Source organism: Pongo pygmaeus, chromosome 21 (genome assembly GCF_028885625.2).
Source record: "Pongo pygmaeus isolate AG05252 chromosome 21, NHGRI_mPonPyg2-v2.0_pri, whole genome shotgun sequence".
In the NCBI taxonomy this organism is placed as follows: Eukaryota; Metazoa; Chordata; class Mammalia; order Primates; family Hominidae; genus Pongo; species Pongo pygmaeus.
The window spans coordinates 52,395,030-52,410,971 of record NC_072394.2 but is presented as its reverse complement, the minus strand read 5'-3'; the positions used below and the strand labels follow the sequence as shown (position 1 = coordinate 52,410,971).

Genomic DNA, 15,942 nt, shown 5'->3' with positions numbered 1-15,942 from the left:
AACAAATCAACTCTGTAGTTTGCATGCAGCATAAATAATATAAATAGGCATAGCTGTGTTCCAACAAAACTTTATGGATACTGAAATTTGAATTTTGCATTACTTTCACATGTCATGAAATACCATTCTTCTTTGGATTTTTTTTTTTTTTTTTGAGATGGAGTCTCTGTCGCCCAGGCTGGAGTGCAATGGCACAATCTCGGCTCATTACAACCTCCACCTCCCAGGTTCAAGCAATTCTCCTGCCTCAGCCTCCCAAGTAGCTGAGACTACAGGTATGCACCACCACGCCCAGCTAATTTTTGTATTTTTAGTAGAGATAGGGTTTCACCATGTTGGCCAGGATGGTCTCAATCTCTTGACCTCGTGATCCGCCTGCCTTGGCCGCCCAAAGTGCTGGGATTACAGGCATGAGCCACCAGGCCCGGCCTGTTGTTGTTTTTTGAGACGGAGTCTCACTCTTGTCACTCAGGCTGGAGTGCAGTGGCACGATCTCGGCTCACTGCAACCTCTGCCTCCTGGGTTCAAGCAATTCCTGCTTCAGCCTCCCAAGTAGCTGAAATTACAGGCGTGTGCCACCATGCCTGGCTAATTTTTGTATTTTTAGTAGAGACGCGGTTTCGCCATACTGGCCAGGCTGGTCTCAAACTCCTGACCTCAAGTGATCCACCTGCCTCAGCCTCCCAAAGTGCTGGGATCACAGGTATGAGCCACTGTGCCTGGGTAAGAATTTGGTCTTTAATGCTTTTATTAAACAGGGAATCAAATTGGTTACCATGTGTATCAGTCAGGGTTCAATCAGAGCAGCAGAACCAAAAGGGGATATATTTTAAGAGCTTTATGACAAGGAATTGGCTTAAAACAACACAAATGTATTATCTTATAGTTCTGTAGGTTAGAAGATAAAGATTTTCACTGGGCTAAAATCAAGGTGTTGGCAGAGTCACATTCATTCTGGAGGCCCTAGGGGAGAATAAACTTTCTTGCCTTTTCCAGCTCCTAGAGGCTGCTTGCATCCCATTGCTCATAGCCCACTCCCTATCTTTAAAGCCAAGGACTGCATCACCCCATGCTCTGCTTCTGATTCTGACTCTCTTGTCTTCCTCTTCCTCTTCCCCCCCACCCCTTTTTTTTTTTTTTTTTTTTGAGACTGAGTCTCGCTCTGTCGCCCATGCTCGAGTGCAGTGGCATGATTTCGGCTCACTACAACCTCCGCCTCCAGGGTTCAAGCGATTCCTGTCTCAGCCTCCCAAGTAGATGGGGTTACAGGTGCCCGCCACCACACGAGCTAATTTTTGTAGTTTTAGTAGAGATGGGGTTTCACCATGTTGGCCAGGCTGATCTTGAACTCCTGACCTCAGGTGATCCACCCGCCTTGGCCTCCCAAAGTGCTTGGATTACAGGCATGAGCCACTGTGCCCAGCCCCTCTTTCCCTTATTAGGACCCTTCTGACTACATTGGACCCACCTACATAATCAGAATAATCTGCCCATCTCAAAGTCAGCTGATTAGCAACCTATTTCCATCTGCAATCTTAATTAGTCCTTGCCCTGTAACATATTCACAGGGACCAGCAATTAGCACATGGCCATCTTTGGAGGGCCATTATCCTACCCCCGACACCATAGGAAAAATAAGACCTGTTGGACTTCTCTTCATGTATTTTTTCTTTTTTTTTTGAGATGGAGTTTCACTCTTGTTGCCCAGGATGGAGTGCAATGGCACAATCTCGGCTCACTGCAACCTCCACCTCCTGGGTTCAAGCGATTCTCCTGCCTCAGCCTCCCGAGTAGCTGGGATTACAGGCATGTGCCACCACACCTGGCTAATTTTGTATTTTTAGTAGAGATGGGGTTTCTCCACGTTGGTCAGGCTGGTCTCGAACTCCCGACCTCAGGTGATCTGCTCGCCTTGGCCTCCCATAGTGCTGGGACTACAGGCGTGAGCCACCACGCCCGGCCCTCTTCATGTATTTTTGCTATTTATTATCATTTCATATTGATTTATACATGGGAAAAAGTGGGGCATAATTTCTTTAATACGTTTGGATGCTAACATTTTAATCTGGCCCTGGCCACTTAGCATGTAACAGGCACTAGAATTACTAAGCAAAAATAGAAAATCTGGGCTTGTAGAATTCAGTGGAGTCAGGTGTAATTCTCTGAGAAAGTTTGTGAAAAAAATCCAGATTCCAGGCCATGCATAGTGACTCACAGTTGTAATCCCAGCACTTTGGGAGGCCAAGGTGGGTAGATCACCTGAGGTCAGGAATTCAAAACCTCCTTCATCCTCACCTGCTTTGTGTCCTCCCCACTGTCCCCACCCTAAGACCTGGTGACCGATAGAAACACTTGCTTCCTTGGCTTACTTTTTTTCTTTCTCCCTTTAAAAAAAAAAAAATCATAGTTTTGGCTGAATGTGGTGGCACACACCTGTAATCTCAACTACTTGGGAGGCTGAGGCAGAAGAATCACTTGAACCTGGGAGGTGGAGGTTGCCTTGAGCCTAGATCGCACCACTGCACTCCAGCCTGGGCAACAGAGGGAGACTCCGTCTCAAAAAAAAAAAAAAAAAAAGAAAAGAAAAGAAAAACGAAACGTTGCAGAAAAGGAGAAAAGTAAAGGTCATCATAGTTTACCACGGAGCTCAGCTGTGAATGGCATTTACATAGTCACAATAATGTAGACTGTAAATATCAATCTCACAAGAATAACCATATAACTATATTGAGAGAATAAAGGATGGGAAGGGTCTCTGCATGTGCTGGGCAGGTGAGGGGAGGGAAAGAGGGCAGAAACCTTATTGCCCAGAGTGGGAAAGCAGATTTTACTGAAAACAGAAAAACTAAGAAGTGGCGATAGAAGCATGTTATTCCAAGACATGGAGTTAAATACCCAAAAAATCAGCTCAAAGTGATTGTCTTTGGGGAGGCAGAAATAAGAGGAGAGAGTGAAGTGGGGATTCCTATTTTTAGAAAATTTGACTCTTCAACTTATGTGCGTGTATGACCTCAATACAAATAAAATTTAAACCAAAAAATAAAAAAGGACAGGAGTAACATATTGCAATGTTGTTTTGATAATTGTTATTTCTCAATTGTGGGTCATAGGTATTATTTTTCCTTTTGCTTATTTGTATTTTTAATGATTTTTTTTCTGCAAGTGACATATCATTTGAAATGTAAGTAAATCCCTTTGACATTGTGCTTGTGACCTGCAACACTCAGTAACTGCCAGTCATCTTTCATAAACTAGAAACAGGCCAGATTGTCATATTTATTTAAATACAGAAAGTCAAGGCTGTGGGTATTTTGATCTTTCTGTCTTGATGCTGCCTCACCTCCCTGTTCTGAGTCACCAGCCCTGTGGATTCTTCCTCCTCCACCCTCACCCGCTTTGTGTCCTCCACACTGTCCCCACCCTAAGACCTGATGACCGATAGAAACACTTGCATCCTTGGCTTACCTTTTTTCTTTCCCCCTTTAAAAAATATCATAGTTTTGGCTGGGTGCAGTGGCTCACACCTGTCATTCCAGCACTTTGGGAGGCCGAGGCAGGAGGATCACTTGCACCCAGGAGTCTGAGGCCAGCCTGGGCAACATAGTGAGACCCTGTCTCTATTTTTATTTTGTATTTATTTATTTATTTATTTTTGAGACGGAGTCTCGCTCTATTGCCAGGCTGGAGTGCAGTGGCGTGATCTCAGCTCACTGCAAACTCTTCCTCCCATATTCAAGCAATTCTCCTGCCTCAGCCTACCGAGTAGCTGGGACTACAGGTGCTAAAATATGATTTTTTTAAAAAAATAAAAATAGGCCAGGTGTGGTGGCTCACGTCTGTAATCCCAGCACTTTGGGAGGCTGAAGCAGGTGGATCACAAGGTCAAGAGATTGGGAACATCCTGGCCAACATGGTGAAACCCCGACTCTACTAAAAATACAAAAATTAGCCGGGCGTGGTGGTGCGCACCTGTAGTCCCAGCTACTCGGGAGGCTGAGGCAGGAGAATTGCTTCAATCCGGGAGGCAGAGGTTGCAGTGAGCCGAGATCACGCCACTGCACTCCAGCCTGGCAATAGAGCGAGACTCTGTCTCAAAAGTAAATAAATAAATAAATAAATAAATACAAAATAAAAATAGAGACAGGGTCTCACTATGCTGCCCAGGCTGGCCTCAGACTCCTGGGTGCAAGTGATCCTCCTGCCTCGGCCTCCCAAAGTGCTGGAATGACAGGTGTGAGCCACTGCACCCAGCCAAAACTATGATATTTTTTAAAGGGGGAAAGAAAAAAGGTAAGCCAAGGATGCAAGTGTTTCTATCGGTCATCAGGTCTTAGGGTGGGGACAGTGTGGAGGACACAAAGCGGGTGAGGGTGGAGGAGGAAGAATCCACAGGGCTGGTGACTCAGAACAGGGAGGTGAGGCAGCATCAAGACAGAAAGATCAAAATACCCACGGCCTTGACTTTCTGTATTTAAATAAATATGACAATCTGGCCTGTTTCTAGTTTATGAAAGATGACTGGCAGTTACTGAGTGTTGCAGGTCACAAGTACAGTGTCAAAGGGATTTACTTACATTTTCTGCTTCTGCTCCTACCTGCCTACCACAGACATGCATCACCTAAGAACAGGAATCCATTGTGAGAGATGTGTGGTCAGGCGATCTTGACGTGCGAACATCCTACAGCAGACTTCTGCAAACCCAGATGGTGTCGCCTATAACACACCCAGGCTTTTATGGTATGGCCTATTGCTCGTAGGCTACACACCCATACGGCATGTTACTCTACTGGGTACTGCAGGCAATGGTAACCCAATGGCAAGTTTTTGTGTGTCTAAACATATCTAAATGCAAAAAAGGCACAGTAAAACTTCCATATTATAACCTCATGGCACCACCATTGTATTTGTGGTCTATCTTTGACCAAAATGTCTGTATGTCTGTAGCTGTATTTACCTTACAACGACAGTGCAAGCAGTCTTTTTTTTTTTTTTTTCTTTGAGAGACAGGGTCTCATTCTGTCCCCAGGCTACAGTGCAGTTGTGGGATCACAGCTCCCTGCAGCCTCAACGTCTCTGGCTCAAGCCATCCTCCTACCTCAGCCTCCCAAGTAACTGGGATTACAGGCACGTGCCACCATTCCTGGCTAATTTTTTTTTATTTTATTTTTTGTGGAAACAGGGTCTTGCTATGTTGCCTAGGCTGATCTTGAACTCCTGGGCTCAAGTGATTCTCCCACCTCAGCTTCCCAAAGTGCTGGGATTATAGACATGAGCCACGGTGCCTGGCCTAAGCAGTCTTTTTGAAGTATGTACCAGATCATGTTACTCTTCTGCTCAAAATCATCCCATGGCTCCGCATTTTACTGCAAACAAAACCCAAACTCCTCTTGGCAGTCTGCAAGGCCCTGTTTGGTCAGTTCCCTTTCCCTGAAGGGGTCTCTTGTCCCTTTTCCCCTATGTCCCAACTCACTTATCTGCTCCTTGAATATGCCATGCTCGTCCCCACCTCAGGACCTTTGCACTTGCTGTTCCTTTGTCTATCACCTTCTAGATATACATAGAGCTCCCTCCTAGTCATAATTCAGATCCCATACAATGGAAGCACCCTGACTGAGGCCGTCTTCCACCTGCCCCAGCCAGCCACTGCGTCTTCCAGCATTTCACTCTCTCGTCCTTGTGGTACCTATTATGTGAAGTTACTCTGTTTTGTCCTTTTTAAAAAAACATATTTGAAATTATTATTGAAATATGGCCTGGGCACGGTGGCTTATGCCTGTGATCCCAACACTTTGGGAGGCCAAAGCAGGCAGATCATTTGAGGTCAGGAGTTTGAGACCAACCTGGCCAACATGGCAAAACCCCATCTCTACTAAAAATACAAATATTAGCCAGGCGTATTGGTGCACACCTGTAATCCCAGCTGCTTGGGAGGCTGAGGCACGAGAATCACTTGAACTTGGGAGGTAGAGATTGCAATGAGCTGAGATCGTACCACCGCATTCCAGTCTGGGTGACAGTGTAAGACTCTGTCTCAAAAAATAAATAAATTAATTTAATTTAATTTAATAAATATTGAAATATGATTCATATAACAAAAACTTCATTTTAACATGTGCAATTCAGTGAGTTTTAGTGTATTCACTATGTTATGCAACCATCACAACTATCTGATTCCCAAACATTTCTGGCACCCCAACAAGAACCTCTGCACCTATCAGCAGTCACTCCCTGCTGCCCCATCCCCTGGTAATCATTACTTTATTTTCTGTCTCTATGGATTTACCGATTCTGAAAATTTCATGTAAGTGGAATAAAATATGTGGCATTTTATGACTGGCTTCTTTCACTTAGCACAATGTTGTTTCTTTTTCAAATTTACTTCCTTGTGACCTGTCATCCCTATTAGGCTCACAGGGGTCTAGTACCTAGACTAGCACCTGACATAAATCATTAAGTATGGATTAAGCACCTACTATATGCTATGTCCACAGTAGCACAGAAAACTCCAAGGAAACTGTCTTTTTTATTTTATGTTTTTCAGAATTTTAAATTATTTCTTCTTCTAATTTTTATTTATTTTATTTTATTTTTGAAACAGGGTCTCACTCTGTTACCCAGGCTGGAGTACAGTGGCACAATCACTGCTCACTTTGGCCTCAACCTCCTGGGCTCAGGTGATCCTCCCATCTCAGCCTCCCAAGTAGCTGAGACTACAGGCGCAACCACTGTGCCTGGCTAATTTTTGTATTTTTTTGTAGAGGCGGGTTTTTGCCATGTTGTTCAGGCTGGTCTTGAACTCTTTGGCTCAAGGGATATGCCAGCCTCAGTCTCCCAAAGTGCTGAGATTATAGGAGTGAGCCACTGTCCCCGGCCCTTTATTTATTTTTTATTTTTTTATTTTTGCAAACTTTTTTTTTTTTTTGAGATGGAGTTTCACTCTTGTTGCCCAGGCTGGAGTGCAATGGCGCGATCTTGGCTCACTGCAGTCTCTGCCTCCTGGGTTCTCCTTGCCTCAGCCTCCCAAGTGGCTGGCATTACAGGCGCCTACCACCACGCCCAGCTAATATGTTGTATTTTTAGTAGAAACGGGGTTTCACCACATTGGCCAGGCTAGTCACGAACTCCTAATCTCAGGTGATCCACCCGCCTCGGCCTCCCAAAGTTCTGGGATTACAAGCTTGAGCCACCACACCCGGCCCAGGCATTTTCAATGAAGGGGAAACTTTCTCTATAACCTCTATTTTCCCCTCAGTAATCCTCAAGTCTTCCCAGTACACCCTCAAGACAGGTGATGGGCTAAGCGTTCATAGACTGGTTTGGGGAAGTCTCCCCTTTTCTAACTCAGCAGACATTCAGCTGTCTCTAGAGAGAGCCACAGTACCTCAGCACAGAGCCATTAACCAAAACGGAAACAAAAGAAAAGTCCCATTACACCCTGTTTCTAAGGGGTTTTCCCGTCTCTTTGCTTCTTATTCAAGACAAATCTGTGGGACAGTTAAAATATTTGCCATAAATAAAAAGATATAGGCTGGGCGCGGTAGCTCATGCCTGTAATCCCAGCACTTTGGGAGGCCGAGATGGGCGGATCATGAAGTCAGGAGATCGAGACCATCGTGGTTAACATGGTGAAACTCTGTCTCTACTACAAAAAAAAAAAATATATATATATATATATATATATATTAGCCGGGCGTGGTGGCAGGTGCCTGTAGTCCCAGCTACTCGGGAGGCTGAGGCAGGAGAATGGCGTGAACCCGGGAGGCGGAGCTTGCAATGAGCCGAGATCGCGCCACTGCCCTCCAGCCTGGGCGACAGAGCGAGACTCCGTCTCAAAAAAAAAAAAAAAGAAGAAGATAGAAGGGGCCACAGGACAAGGAATGCAGGAAGCTTCTAGTTGCAGAGAGAATCGCAAGTAAGGAAATGGGGGCTTCAGTTCTACAACTGCAAGGAACTGAATTCTGCCAACAATCTGAAAAGAGGCCAATTCCTCCCATAGCCTCCAGATGAGGACTCCAGTGAGCTGACATCTCTGCTTCAGCCGTGTGATGCCCTGAACATATAACACAGCAGAGCCTGCATGAGCTTAGGACCTACAGAACTGTGAACTAACACATGAGTATCACTTAAAAGGAAAAATAGATACATTCACCTTGCTGCCTTCAGTCCTCAGCTGAAAGTGGGTTTGCTTTGAGTACCCCAGGGCTGGCCAGCTCTCTCGGGCCAAGGGGTAGGCAGAGAGGCTGATTGGGAGTTAAGAACCCAGACACTGGAGCCAAGTTTCCGGGGTTCAGATCTCAGCACTGCCACTTACTGCCTCTGTCATGTTGGGCAAGTTAACCCCCTTGTGCCTCAGTTTCCCTGGTATGTATTTCAGAGTATTATTTTTGGGTGAAGTGAGCTAATATTCAGAAGTTCTTTTTTCTTTTTCTTTTTTTAAGACAGAGTTTCACTCTTGTTGCCCAGGCTGGAGTGCAATGGTGTGACCTCGGCTCACTGCACTGCAACCTCTGCCTCCTGGGTTCAAGCAATTCTCCTGCCTCAGCCTCCCAAGTAGCTGGAATTACAGGTGCCCACCACCACGCCCAGCTAATTTTTTGTATTTTTAGTAGAGGCGGGGTTTCACCATGTTGGCCAGGCTGGTCTCGAATTCCTGACCTCGTGATCTGCCCGCCTCGGCCTCCCAAAGTGTTGGGATTACAGGCGTGAGCCACCGTGCCCGGCCTATTCAGAAGTTCTTGAAGCCACGTCTGGCACATAAGTACTTCACAGCTGTTTCTTAAATAAAATAACCTCCCCCAGTCAATATATATGTGCATAATGGGGCGATTGCTTCAAAGTAGGGCTGAGCCCTTCATTGCTTCTCCTGGGTTAGAAATACCAGTTGTTAGCCTGGGCAACACAGTGAGACCCCACGTCTACAGAAAAGAAAAATCAATAGTCAGGCACGGTGGTGTGCACTTGTAGTCCCAACTACTCAGAAGGCCGAAGTGGGAGAATAGATTGAGGCGGGAGAATAGATTGAGCCTGGGAGGTCAAAGCTGCAGGGAGCTGTGATCGCACCACTGCACTCCAGCCTGGGTGACAGTGAGACCCTGTCTTAAAAAAAAAAAAAAAAAAAAAAGAAGTACAAGTTGTGGTGACATCTAACCGCATATTTTCTTGTCTAATTTAAAGCCCAAAAGGGAAGTTTCTCTCTATTTCCTAGTAGGGGGAAACTAGAAAAAACCCAATTATCTAGTAATAGAAGAATAAGTGCAGGCACTAAAAAGGATGACTCATATCTATGGGTATTAATTTGGGAGGGGTCTCTGCTCTACCTTAGCGATGTAGTGTGGTGGTTAAGGTCATAGGCCTTGAAGCCAGATTACTTGTTTCTGAATTCCAGCTTGGCCACCTTGTGTGATCTTGGGTAAATCACTTAACCTGTCTCTGCCTCAGTTTCCCCATCTATAAAATTGAGTTAATAATAGCGCTTATCACACAGGACTACTGTAAATATAAAATGGATTAATACACAGAGAGCAACTAGCATATGCATTGTAAGTACTCAATAAATCTTAGGATTACTGTTAAATAAAAAGATAGCACAGGTTCACTTTAGAATTAAGTACATGTGTATGCATTAAAAAAATCTATGGGCTAATTTACAAAATGCTCCAAAATTATGACTGTTTTTTATTCTATTCCTCACACTTTTCTGTATTCTCTGAAAATGCTTTTTCATAGTGATGAGCCAATACTTTTTTTTTTTTTTTTTTTTGAGATGGAGTCTCGCTCTTGTTGCCCAGGCTGGAATACTACTTTTATAATCAAGAAAAAAATTTAAGTAATTCCCTTTGAGGGTCGGGAGCTTAATAAACAACTTTGCCCTCCAGCATTGAGACCATCAATGAGTTATTTGCCCAACCTCATCTTCGTGTGTTTGAGGACTGTTTTTGCCTTGGAAATTCTTGAACAGGAAACCAAGTCCGCTCCCTGTAAATCAGGATGGGCCTGTTAAAGGCTTTATTGGAGCGAGGAGGGGCGGTCCTCCTTCTTCCGCCTCTCCTCTGTATTTTGGGGGAGGAGGGAATGACTCACCCTTCTTTCGGTTTGGCCATTTTTTCACTCCCAATTTTTTTCACCCCCAATTTTTCAACGAAGTGTGGGAAACAAACGTGGCCCATCTGATCAATAGATCTCCACGCATTCGTCTCAAAGGTCAAAGCGGATCCATGTCTACTTCCCTGAAAGTTAAAACAAACGCACAAACTACAGAGTGATACTTACTCAACAAATGTGTATTGGATACTTGGCCAGTCTGTGAAAGGCACTGGTGACACAGCAATGGCAAACAGAGAAAAATGTCTGCTCTGAATAAGTTAATTTAGAGAGTGAAAAACGCTAGCATGCAAGAAAGCATGATGGAGATGGAGCCGCTTCAGATGGGGAGGTCACTGGAGAGGGAGCGTTTGAACTGAAAATGTAGAGTGTGTGCTTCCATTTTTGTAAAAATATTCTTCTGTGTTTGTATATGACTATTTATTATAAGCACAGAGAAGAAGTCTGGAGGGATACTCACTAGACTCTATTTGTGTTCTTATTTTTTTTTTTTATACTTTTAGAGATGAGATTTTGCCCAGTCACCCAGGCTAGAGTGCAGTGGCTCACTGCCACCTCAAACTCCTGAGCTCAAGCGATCCTCCTACCTCAGCCTCCCCAGTAGCTGGGACTACAGGTGCACACCACCATTCGCAGCTAATTTTTTATTTTTGTTTTTGCAGAGATGGGGTCTCATTGTGTTGTTCAGGCTGTTGTCATTGCTCTTGAACTCCTGGGCTCAAGCAAACCTCCCGTCTAGGCCTCCCAAAGTACTGGGATTATAGGGCACAAATAGGCCCAGCCTATTTATGCTTTTAACTCCTAATACTTCCATTCTATGCATTGGCCTGGGCAAAACTCTTGGAATACCAAGCTGATTTAGGTAGGCAAAATTCTGCCCTCAGAGGACTATCTCCTTTTCTAATTCCCCATCCTGGCTGTTCTGGACTAGACTCCACACACATCACTGCAAGTGACAGAACCCCGCCTCAAACTGGCTTATTCCAAAAAAAAAAAAAAGGGAATTTATTGGCTCACATAACGAAAAGTCCAGTGGTAAATCCGATTCAGGCATGGCTGGATCCAGGAGCTCAACAGAGTCAACAGCCCTCTGCCTCTCTCCATCTCTCATCTCTGCTTCCTCTCTTGTTGGCTCCACTTCAAGCCAGCTCTCCCCAGTATGGTTTCCAGCAGCTCCTAGCTTCCACTTTTCCAGCCAGCAATTCTAGAGGGTAGACAGACTGTTTTTCCCTGGCTCCCTGAACCAATCATATTGACCTGAGGGATTCAGGAATTCAAGTGAGGAGAATGTGCCCACTTCTGGAATAGAAGGGAGAGTCTCCCTCACCTGAATCACATCTACTGAGGGTGGGAAAAGGCCACCCAAATTCCTAACGGGAAGGCCAAAGAAATGCATTATCAGCACATACGGATCATTAACTATTGCCATACAGTAATGACAAGAGATAGGAGCACTTATCATTCCCATTTTACAGGGTGGAACTGAAGCTCAGCAACTTGCATAAGGCCACACAGCTAAGAAGTGGAGAAATTGGGATTTGATCAGAGCCTGCCTGACATCAAAGCTCCCAAAGGATGATGGTGATCTTGATAATAATCAGAATACTGTTGAAGGCTGGGTGCAGTGGCTCATGTCTATAATCCCAGCACTTTGGGAGGCCCAGGCAGGAGGATCGCTTCAGTCCAGGAGTTCAAGACCAGCCTGGCAAACATAGTGAGACTTCCTCTCTACAAAAACTAAACAAAATTAGCCTGGTGTGGTGGCACCTGTAGTCCCAGGTAGCTACTCGGGAGGCTGAGGCAGGAGGATCACTTCAGCCTGGGAAGTTGAGGCTGTAGTGAGCCAAGATCGCACTGCTGTACTTAGCCTGGGAGACAGAGCAAGACCCTGTCTCAAAAAAGAAAATAATAATAATATGGTTGAGTATTCCTAATCTGAAAATCTGAAATCTAAAATGCGCCAAAATCCCAAACTTTTTGAGCACCGATGTGATGCTCAACAGAAATGCTCACTGGAGCATTTTGGGTTTCAGATTTTCAGATTAGGAATGCTCAACTGGTAAATATAATGCAAATATTCCAAAATCCAAAACAATCTGAATTCTGACACACTTCTGGTCCCAAGCGTTTCAGATGAGGGATTCTCAGCCTGTAACAGTAATAAGAGCTATTATTAGTTGAGCACCTACTGTATGCTAAGCTTTGCAAGCGTGATCTCATTTTCTTCTCCCAGTAACCGTTTGAGGCAGGTAGAGAGGACAATGTTGTTGACTGACTCCTCGACATCCATCCCAGCCCAGCCACAGGAACTGGAACCAATGAGTCTAAACCAATCATGAGACTTGCATCTTTTTGCCAGAGTTTGGTTCCGGAATGGGCCTCTGACCTACCTCAGGCTAATGAGAAGTGGAGAGAAGTTTGCCAGACGCTTCTGGGAAAGTTCTTCCTCACTCTTCCAGGAAGATGGCCTGGAAGTGAATCTATTTTCCTACCGGATATGAAAGAGGATGCCCGTGGCCCTGATAGCTCCTAGCAGTCATCCTGCAATCACGAGGAGGACCAGCCTGAGGAGGAAACCAACACTGTGTACGGAGACATGGAAAAAGCCTGGCTCCAGGATGATATCACTAGGCTGCTGGATCTCCTGCTCCCCAGTCCTAGAAATGTCCTATGTGGGGAGCCAGGGGAGCCTGTTCCAGTAAAGCACGCTTGAGTTTTATTACCCTCTTCTTTCTAGTGAAGGGCATTCTAAAGAACTCAGTAGGTATTTTTATTATCCTTATTTTACAGAGAGAGTGAGGCTCAGAGATTGAGTTGCCTGAGATCACACAGTGAGCTGGCCTTTGCTCCAGAGTTTATCTGACTCCAAACTCACCACACAGTACGGTTCCCACACAGCAATAGTCTTCCTTCCGCCAAATGTCTTTCAGTCCCATCATGCTGAATCCCCGTGAAGTAGGTCTTTTATTATCACTTTTGTTTCTGAGATGGAGTCTCCCTCTGTCACCCAGGCTGGAGTGCAGTGGCACAATCTCAGCTCACTGCAACCTCCGCCTCCCAGGTTCAAGTGATTCTCCTGTCTCAGCCTCCCAAGTAGCTGGGATTACAGGTGCACACCACCATACCTAACTAATTTTTGTATTTTTAGTAGAGATGGGGCTCCACCATGTTGGCCAGGTTGGTCTTGAAATCCTGACCTCAAGTGATCCTCCCTCCTCGGCCTCCCAAAATGTTGGGATTACAGGTGTGAGCTACCGCGCCTGGCATTATTCCCATTTTGCAATGAGAAACATCTGTAGGGAAGGGGAGGCTGATTATCAGCGAGGATTGTGGACCTACACTTTGCTTTCAGGCTTCTGATTCAGAGCCAAGAGGGACGATCGTCAGATGGAAAGGCGTGGGAAAGTGGGCAGTAAGGAAATCCCAGAGGATGAAGAATGCTATGATCTTATCCTGACCCAGGAGGCTTGAGAAACAGAGCCTCAGACACTCATTCGTATTCTCTCAGGATTGGCTCTTAATTCATTTTAAATCTGAGGTCTTGGCTGGGTGTGGTGGCTCACACCTGTAATCCCAGAACTTTGCGAGGCCAAGGTGGGTGGATCACCTGAGGTCAGGAGTTTGAGACCAGCCTGGCCAACAGGGAGAAACCCCGTTTCTACTGAAAACACAAAAATTAGCCAGACATGGTGGTGGGCACCTGTAATCCCAGCTACTCGGGAGGCTGAGGCAGGAGAATCGCTTGAACCTGGGAGGCGGAGGTTGCAGTAAACCAAGATCGTGCCACTGCATTCCAGCCTAGGCAACAGAGCAAGACTCCATGTCAAAACAACAACAACAACAACAATTGAGGTCTTTCTTTTTTGCTTTTTTTGTTTGTTTTGTTTTGTTTTTGTTTTGAGACGGAATCTCGCTCTGTTGCCCAGGGTGGAGTGCAGTGGCGCGATCTCGGCTCACTGCAAGCTCCACCTCCTGGGTTCACACCATTCTCCTGCCTCAGCCTCCCAAGTAGCTGGGACTACAGGTGCCCGCCACCACACCTGGCTAATTTTTTAATATTTTTAGTAGAGACGGGGTTTCACCGTGTTAACCAAGTTGGTCTCGATCTCCTGACCTCATGATCTGCCCACCTCACCCTCCCAAAGTGCTGGGATTACAGGCGTGAGCCACCACGCCTGGCCTGTTTTTTGTTTTTTTAAGAGTCAGTCTTGCTCTGTTATCCTGGCCGGAGTGCAGTGGTGTGATCATAGCTCACTCCAGCCTCCAACTCTTAGCCTCAAGACATCCTCCCACCTCTTCTTCCTCAGTACCTGGGACTACAGGTGCATGCCACCATTCCTGGCTAATTTTAAAATTGTTTGTAGGAATGGGGTCTCACTATGTTGCCCAGGCTGGTCTTGAACTCCTGAGCTCAAGCGATCCTATCGCCTCAGCCTCCCAAAGTGCTGGGATTATAGTCATGAGCCTCAATGCCCAGCCTGAATTTGAGGTTTAAAAAATTCACACAGGGAATACATCACCATTGTAGAAAAAAATTTAGAAATATAGGCACATAATAAGATAACATAATTCAAAAATCTCATCAATAAGCCAGCTGTACAATTTTTGACAATTATGCTCAATCTCTTCATGCCTCTGTTTCTTCTAAAGAGAGTGATCAGGAAAGTCTCTCTGAGGAGGTGGCATTTGAGTTGAGGCCTTAAGGATGAGTTGGAGCCACTGTGGGAAGAGTGTTCCAGGCAGAGGAAACAGCACATGCAAAAGTCCTGAGGTAGAAATGAACTTGGCCACTGAACAGACAGGAGGACAGCCAGTGGGGTTCATGAGAAACAAGAAACAAGGAGAGTCGAAGGAGATGAGGTCAGATCATGAACTAGATTAGAGTCAGATCACAGAAGAGGAAATGAGCTTGAGGCAAGAGGTCCACTGTGCGTGCCCAGCACAGCACAAATGTGGGCCAGTGACTTAAGCAGAAGCTTTATTCATCAGCATTGGCCTCCTGGGAGGAAGAGAGGGTGAGAGACGTGAGAGACACCACCAGTCAGTCTGGCACTTTTTTTTTCTTTTTTCTTTTGTATATCGAACACCTCACGAATTTATATGTCATTCTTGCATAGGGGCCATGCTAATCTCTGTGTTGTTCCAATTTTAGTATATGCGCTGCCAAAGCGAGCGCTTTTTTTTTTTTTTTTCCAAAGACAAGGTCTTGCCCTGTCACTCAGGCTGGAGTGCTGTGGTGTAATCATAGCTCACAGCAGCCTCGACCTCTTGGGCTCAAGCCATCCTCCCATCTCAGAGGCCTCTTGAGTAGCTGGGACTACAAGCATGTGCCACCACGCCCAGCTAATTTTTAATTTTTATTTTGTAGAGATAGGGTCTCACTACACTGATCAGTCTGGTTTTGAACTCCTGGGCTCAAGCAGTCTGCCTGCTTCAGCCTTCCAAAATGCTGAGATTACAGGCATGAGCCACCATGCCTGGCTGAGTCTGGTACATTTTTACCAAGTGCCCTTACTGTGCCAGGCCCTGCCCCAAGTCCTGGCCTCCAGGCATACTTGCAGAAAAGATCAGAAACTCAGGGACAGCCAGGCTAGAAAGAGGCATTTTTCTGAAGAGAATGCTTGATTGGCCAAAAAATAGATGGAAAGGTCCTCAAGGTCCCTTCTAAGCAGGCAATGCAACTTAAAGCACTTAGAGACATTTCCCAGCCATGAACCGGCAGCAACTTGAAAACCAGAAAATTCCAAGGCCTACAAGAGTGATGAACAGCCCAGGCTCTGGAACCAGCCTCTCTGGGTTCATGCCATACTCTACTATACCTAGCTGAGCGACCTTGGGCT

At 45.5% G+C, this 15,942-nt stretch overlaps 1 non-coding gene across 1 annotated transcript; it reads right to left on the bottom strand.

Annotated features, from left to right (window-relative positions):
* Positions 1-15,174: 15,174 nt before the first annotated feature.
* Positions 15,175-15,278, bottom strand: LOC129022233 (U6 spliceosomal RNA). Its single transcript, XR_008496314.1, has one exon. It is a non-coding gene; the product is annotated as a U6 spliceosomal RNA (small nuclear RNA).
* Positions 15,279-15,942: the final 664 nt, after the last annotated feature.